The sequence below is a fragment of the Carassius auratus genome, unplaced genomic scaffold (genome assembly GCF_003368295.1).
Source record: "Carassius auratus strain Wakin unplaced genomic scaffold, ASM336829v1 scaf_tig00215287, whole genome shotgun sequence".
Taxonomy (NCBI): Eukaryota; Metazoa; Chordata; class Actinopteri; order Cypriniformes; family Cyprinidae; genus Carassius; species Carassius auratus.
The window spans coordinates 1-7,699 of record NW_020528027.1 but is presented as its reverse complement, the minus strand read 5'-3'; the positions used below and the strand labels follow the sequence as shown (position 1 = coordinate 7,699).

At 34.3% G+C, this 7,699-nt stretch overlaps 2 long non-coding RNA genes across 2 annotated transcripts; both read left to right on the top strand.

The window, feature by feature from the left end:
- Positions 1-2,231: 2,231 nt before the first annotated feature.
- LOC113094209 (uncharacterized) lies at positions 2,232-5,972 on the top strand. Its single transcript, XR_003288025.1, has 5 exons — positions 2,232-2,282; positions 2,610-2,739; positions 2,889-2,982; positions 3,882-3,985; positions 5,935-5,972. It is a non-coding gene; the product is annotated as an uncharacterized LOC113094209 (long non-coding RNA).
- LOC113094210 (uncharacterized) lies at positions 5,972-6,860 on the top strand. The gene is made up of 2 exons (XR_003288026.1): positions 5,972-6,055; positions 6,610-6,860. It is a non-coding gene; the product is annotated as an uncharacterized LOC113094210 (long non-coding RNA).
- Positions 6,861-7,699: the final 839 nt, after the last annotated feature.

The following is a 7,699-nucleotide window of genomic DNA, read 5'->3' as shown; positions in this document are numbered from 1 at the left end:
TTCTGTCGCTGTCATTCTGTTGTACTGCGGAGCTTCTGTCACGAAAACAAATTCCTCGTATGTGTAAACATACCTGGCAATAAAGCTCATTCTGATTCTGATAAAACAATTACTTATCAAACAGATGGAATTAGAAATAAAGGCCTGGCTCTAATAAAACCCTCCTTCAAATAAAAGCCTGTTACCTTCTGCAGTTCAGGTAAATAAAGGCCCCGGCTTATATTTGAGGAATTATGGTAATCAATTCTCTTTCCGGCTTAGACTGCAGTGACTGAAACAAGTGAATTACTACTAGCGAAACAGAACCTATTGAATATTGCGCATGCGCGACTGAATAAAAAAAAATATTTAAAAAATCACAGCCATGTCTAGACATACTCACTCTCAGCCGTGTCTCAATTAAATTAATTTAAAATCTATTTTAACCACTGTAAACCGTTGCTGTATTGTGAACATCTGAATATTACTTCATATAACTTACGTCAACATTGAAAATAAGGGAACATTCCCGGGTTACTCATCCAAAAAAAAACTGCTGACAGCTAAATTTCATACTACAAAACTGCTGCTTAAACTAAGCGAGTTGTGAAGCTAGGTCTAACGTGACTTTGCTTACAGATTGGCTTGGTATCTTAAAAGCCCAACGGTAAGGTTGCTTTTTCAAGTAAGCTAAACGATGCTTTGAAAAAAAAAATCTGTTTCGCTGGAAGAGCAAGGGGGTAGCAACAGAACATACAGTACAGAGACTCACAGGTCCGATGGAAGGAATAACGGGATATTTTAGAGGGAAATACTAAAACGGTAAAACAGCGGGAAGAGAGCTCGAATACGTGAACTCCACGGAAAAAAACAGGAAGGTTGATAGCTACTACACATAATTAAATGTATATTTGTGAATGGTTGTTAGCACAAACCGTTACTAAACTAGCAGCTAGGGAGAGCGCAGTTTATAGTTTGTCCGGATTACTCTATACTGTTCCGTCAAAACACCGGGTTTATGATCTGCAGCTCCTAAACCCATCCATTTGTGAACTGTACATGAGACTCCAATGACTTGTACTCGGAACTGTTCGGAAGTGTAACTTAAGCGCTCAACAAAAACAAGGTAGCCGAGGATATTTGTAATGCAAAAGTGCGGCAGCGACTCGTCGTCAGTGTTCCACTCTTTGTTGGGATATGGATCCAAACCGTTAATAGTGCCGATTTTGTCCACATACCGGTCCCTGACATCCCTTTATAGCGTATCCCTGTAAACCCCAAAACCTTTTCGCAATTTTAACATCTTTTTTTCTTCCTCCAAACTCTGCTTCTTCTCGTTCGACTTCCTCTGTTTACATTCGCGAGGCCATTAACATGGCCGCATGGTGCCCAAAAACGTCCCTGCTGAAAAAAACAATAGAAACCATTACAGAATTTGTAATGGTTTTAATGGTTCTTATTGGAATTCTAATGGTTTTAATGGACACTGTAATGGTCTCTGTGGGTCTCTATTGGTAATTTGCTTTTCTTCTATTGGTGGTGTGTATTGTCTATTGGATACCATTAAGGACCAATAGAACACCTTTAGAAACTTCTAGTGGTATCTACTGGACACCAGTAGAAACCATTATGACTCCAATAAATTAAGTGGTTTCTTTGGAAAACTGTAATGGTCTTAGTGGGTAGACTACTGCTGAAAAAAAATGAACACACAGACAATAGAAACCATTACAAAATTTGTAATGGTTTTAATGGTTATAATGGAAATTATGTTGGTTGTAATGGTCACAGTAATGGTCCCTGTGGGTCTCTATTGGTGGTATGTATTGTATTGGATTGCCACCATACGTCATTTGGAAAGGTTATTTTTAATTCATTTAATTTATTTATTTATTTTTATTTTTTTTAAATCAACTCGACTCGTCATGGCCTTCAAAATTGACTTGAAAGTTGGTCTTTGTTTTGTCTGTCGGATTTGGTCCAAATTTAGCCCAAAAATAGATGTGAAATAATAACAGTGAAATTCTGCGTGACTTCCACGTGCTGTAATGTGCGCGCGCGCAGAACTGGAGCGGAGGACGTCACCATGGAAACGAGGCGGCAGCCCAACCGTCAAGCAGCTGATCGCTGACACTTAATGTGGTTTCACTTTTTTTTAGGTAAGTTTAGTCTATTAAATTACACAAATAGTACATTAAAGTGTTCCTGACACTTTATTTCATGTAAATTATACGCTTTCGTTTAATATTTACTTTATAGAAATGGTTTAGCGTCGTCAGAAAAAGTCCGTTAGCATCTCAAAGGTAAGGCTAACTACAAGAGGTAACGATAGACATGAGCTCTTATTATTAAGTTTGGGCTTTTAATGTCATCTTGTGTGTAGATGCTCTATCTCTCTCTCTCTCTCTCTCTCTCTCTCTCTCTCTCTCCATATATATCAATGGATGAATGGAAGTAACTTAACCGAATTAATTTAACCCTAAAAGTATGCACTGTTTAATCCTAAAATGTGAAGTAACGTAACCGCATAACGTTACATCACTTACATAGAGCGTGAAAATGGACTGAAACCTTCAGGTTTTGATCTTTCATGGTAAACAAATAAATACAAACTTGTTCTGTGATTTCAGAAGTGGCAGAAAAAAACATCTATGACACAGGAGAAGTTCCTGATTTTAACATTTCTGAAGGGAGCTGCTGACAGAGAGGATGAAAACACACACATTTTGATGTCCACGCTGTAGGAGCATTACTAAATAAGTAAAACTAATATATATATATTTATTGTAAATAATTATATAAATTATAAATTCTGTGAATTATTATTTTTCTTTTCTGCATTTCACCTCTGCTATAGTATATGCCTTATACCTGGCATTGTATAATAAATATTGTTGTCTCTGTGACAGTGCTTATGTTCCTAGGTTCTTCCATGCTGATGGCTGTGCTCTAGAGTCATATCTCCTGTCGAAGAACATTTTTAGACATTATGAACCATGAATAGTAAGCAATTCGTCAAACATACACCATTCAAAAATGTAAGGGTCAGATTTGTCATGTATTTCAAAGACATCTTTTATGCTCACCACTGCTGCATTTATTTGATTAAAATACAGTTAAATTGTGAAATTACCATTTTTTAATAACTATTTTCTATTTACGTTTGTTTTAATAAGTGATCAAAGCTGAATTTTCAGCATCAATCTCCAGTGTCACACAATCCTTCAGAAATCATGCTTTGTGAAAACAAGAATAAAATTGTACAAAATATTCACATATAAAGCAGTTATTTGAAATTGTACTAATATTTCACAGCATTACCATTTTTATTTATGATCAAATAAATGCAGTTTTCTTAGTGTACATGAGACTTATTTCAGAAACATAAAAAAATCTCTATCTCCAAGCTACACACTCTCACACCAAAGTGACTGTTAAAAATCATTCAAACTTTGTGTCAGTATATCATAAATAGGAAAAGGCATCAGATCACCGTCTGTGATTTGTTGTTTCGTGCCGCATCCAGTGTAGAGAGCATCACTGATTATAAAAGGCTCTGTTGTATTTTGTTGTGCTGTCCAGTGACGACACAGTGTTAGAACTCTTGTTAAATATCATTACATATGATGTATGTATGATCCCATTCAGCACTGATAGATCTTTTCTATTTCAGAGACTGAAAATCATTGATAAACCACAAGGTTACTGTAACATATTTAAACAATATTAATAAGAATTAATAAAAATGCATCTGTGACTTAATATTGCTTCTTATTCTTGAGTGGAAAGTTCTCATTAAACACATAGCTTTCTTCTCATCTTTGTGCATTTTCAAACATTGTGCATATTTCTGAATCATTTTTTTTTAACTTCATAATATTGGTTGTCTTCTCTTGTTTCAGAGTTTAGCTCCAACCCCAGTTAAGCGGACCTGAGCAGCTGATCAAGGATCAGCAGAAACTCTGCAGAACATTGGTCCTTCAGCCCAGGACTGGACACCAGTGTTGTAAGTCATTCTGTCTCTTTATTGTGCATGTTCAGGACATATTGCAGGAGATCTCAACATTGTCTCTTAAGGTCCACTTACATGCAGAGTTTTGCTCCAACCTGCAGTGCACCTGAACACATTAATCGAGGTCTAACTTTTAGTGTTGTCACTGTACCAATTTCAGTACCAAAGCAAAACACAAAAACATGCTAATTATTATTTTTTTAATTATTATTATTAGCCGCACTTATGCTAACAATTAACTACTCCAATAACAGTGTTCATTTCAATCCGACATTCAAATTACAGTTATATATATATATCCTGATAAATACAGGTGCTGGTCATATAATTAAAATATCATCAAAAAGTTGATTTCACTAATTCCATTCAAAAAGTGAAACTTGTATATTATATTCATTCATTACACACAGACTGATATATTCCAAATCTTTATTTCTTTTAATTTTGATGTTTATAACTGACAACTAAGGAAAATCCCAAATTCAGTATCCCAGAAAATTTGAATGTTGTGAAAAGGTTCAATATTGAAGAGACCTGGTGCCACACTCTAATCAGCTAATTAACTCAAAACAACTGCAAATTCTTTAAATGGTCTCTCAGTCTCGTTCTGTAGGCTACATAATCATGGGGAACACTGCTGACTTTACAATTGTCCAAAAGACGACCACTGACACTTTGCACAAGGAGGGGAAGACACAAAAGGTCATTTCAAAAGAGGCTGGCTGTTCACAGAGCTCTGTGTCCAAGCACATTAATAGAGAGGAGAAGGGAAGGAAAAGATGTAGTAGAAAATAAGTGTAGAAGCAATAGGGATAACTGCACCCTGGAGAGGATTGTGAAACAAAACCCATACAAAAATGTGGGGGAGATTCACAAAGAGTGGACTGCAGCTGGAGTCAGTGCTTCAAGAACCACTACACACAGACGTATGCAAGATATGGGTTTCAGTTTCACATTCCTTGTGTCAAGCCACTCTTGAACAACAGACAGAACCAGAAGTGTCTCGCTTCAAAAAGGACTGGACTGCTGCTGAGTAGTGATATATCAGACCCAAGAATGCAGAAGAGCTGAAGGCCACTATCAGAGTAACCTGGTCTCTCATAACACCTGAGCAGTGCCACAGACTGATCGACTCCATGCCACACCGCATTGCTGCAGTCATTCAGGGGAAAGGAGCCCCAACTAAGTATTGAGTGCTGTACATGCTCATACTTTTCATGTTCATACTTTTCAGTTGGCCAAGATTTCTAAAAATCCTTTCTTTGTATTGGTCTTAAGTTATACTCTAATTTTCTAAGATAATGAATTTGGGATTTTCCTTAGTTGTTAGATATAAATAAATATATCAGTCTGTGTGTAATGAATGAATATAATATACAAGTTTCACTTTTTGAATTGAAATTATGATATTCTAATTATACGACAAGCACCTGTATACACAGAATGACTAATTGAACTGCTTTTATAGTTTTAATAATTAATTTATTTGTAATGAATAAAGGGATTTTACATTTGATTATTTGTTTTTCTTACTTGAATGCTTTTTGTTCGGATGTAAAATAAAAAAGTGAATTATTATTAAGAAAAGAACTGCAGGAAAAGATGCAATGTTGCTCAGTGATTTTGCTTTGGAACCTTTAGAAAATAGAAAAGAGTTGACTTTGCCAACTCTTTCAACTTCAAACGGGTGTAGCTCAGTCATTTTTATATATATATATATATATATATACAGTTATACATAATTTTGAAGGACTTTTTAATGAGAAAAAAAACCTCAAATGATTTTTGCTCATTGTGACTAACTTTGCCAGCACAGGTCACATATGCTACTTAATTTCCACTTGAGAGTGGTCAGATTTAAAGTCTGAGATTAGTCCATCAGTTCTTGAATTTAAATTTTTGTTTATGTGCGTGTGTGTGTGTGTGTGTGTGTTCAAAACAAGAGTGTCTGTCTCAGAAGCTGAAGAAAAAAGGCCACACCTTGTAGGAAATAAACGCCTCCTAAGTGTACGGAAATACCTGGCTGAGGAGATCAGTGACATAAACCAGATAAAACTGTCAGTGGTAAGTGTTTACATATCCATATCCGAATGGAATTGCTACAACCTCTTATCTAATATGACTCGAAGTGAATAGAGACTATGTACCATAAAAAGTAGATAATGTAATTATTCTAGCCTTTTTGTGAAACTGGACCACAAAACCAGTTACAAGGGTAATTGTTTTTATTTTATTTTTTAGATTTTTATTCCAATAATAATAATAAATAGGTTTTCCATTGATGTATGGTTTGTTAGGAGGACAATATTTGTCTGAGATACAACTATTTGAAAATCTGGAATCTGATGGTGCTAAAAAATCTAAATATTGTGAAAAATATTTCAAATCCAAAGCAAGGCATTTTATTAATACAAAATTAAGTTGATACATTTATGGTAGGGAATTTACAAAATATATTCATGGAACATTATCTTTTTTTAAATCCTAATGATTTTAGGCATGAAAGAAAAATCAATAACTTTTTTGAGACTGCCATATAAATATATGAATGGATAATCTCACATACTGGTATTGTGGTACATTGTCCTAATGAATTGTCCCTTTTTTTTTTTTTGCAGGTCTGAGACAGCTACAAGCCACAAAAACAGTTCATAGTTCCTGCATTTCTATAATGCATTAATGAATAACAATAATTAAAATAAAATGTAATGTCAAGGTTTTGTGTTAATTCCAGCTATGTTGAGTATTCTGTGAATAATTTTGATTTTAGGTGCATATTCTTAATTCTTTGCAAAACAACCTGAACTGTTTGCTATTGAAAGGTTGGTATGAAGTTTAAATAAATAAAAAAATTATATTCTTGACAAAACCTGTGTACAGTTTGTATTAATAATTTAAATTATTTACTTATATTAATTAATGGCCTAATTACCAGCTATCAGTTAAACATTCAAATCAGAACCAAAAACTGCAACAAAAACTATTAAATATATGCAAATAAAGACCAGTACAAACTTGCAATGGAACCATCAGAACCATTACAAAACCGACGGAAACCATTAAATTTGTTTTAATAAAGACCAATACAAACTTGTAATGGAACCATCAGAACCATTACAAAACTGACGGAAACCATTAAATTTTTTTTAATAAAGACCAATACAAACTTGTAATGGAACCATCAGAACCATTACAAAACCAACAGAAACCATTAAATTTGTTTTAATAAAGACCAATACAAACTTGTAATGGAACCATCAGAACCATTACAAAACCAACAGAAACCATTAAATTTGTTTTAATAAAGACCAATACAAACTTGTAATGGAACCATCAGAACCATTACAAAACCAACGGAAACCATTAAATTTGTTTTAATAAAGACCAATACAAACTTGTAATGGAAACCATTACAAAACCAACAGAAACCATTAAATTTGTTTTAATAAAGACCAATACAAACTTGTAATGGAACCATCAGAACCATTACAAAACTGTGATGGAAACCATTATGTGCAAATCGTGACCAATACAAACTTGTAATGGAAACCAATACAAACCAATAAATCCTAATGGAATATGCCCAAAACACACTACGTAATGGAAACCATTTGGTAATGGTTTTAATGGTTAATTGCTGATGGTTGTAATGGTTTTGTAATGGAAACCATTAGAATTTCTGTAATGGTTTCTATTGTTTTTTTCAGC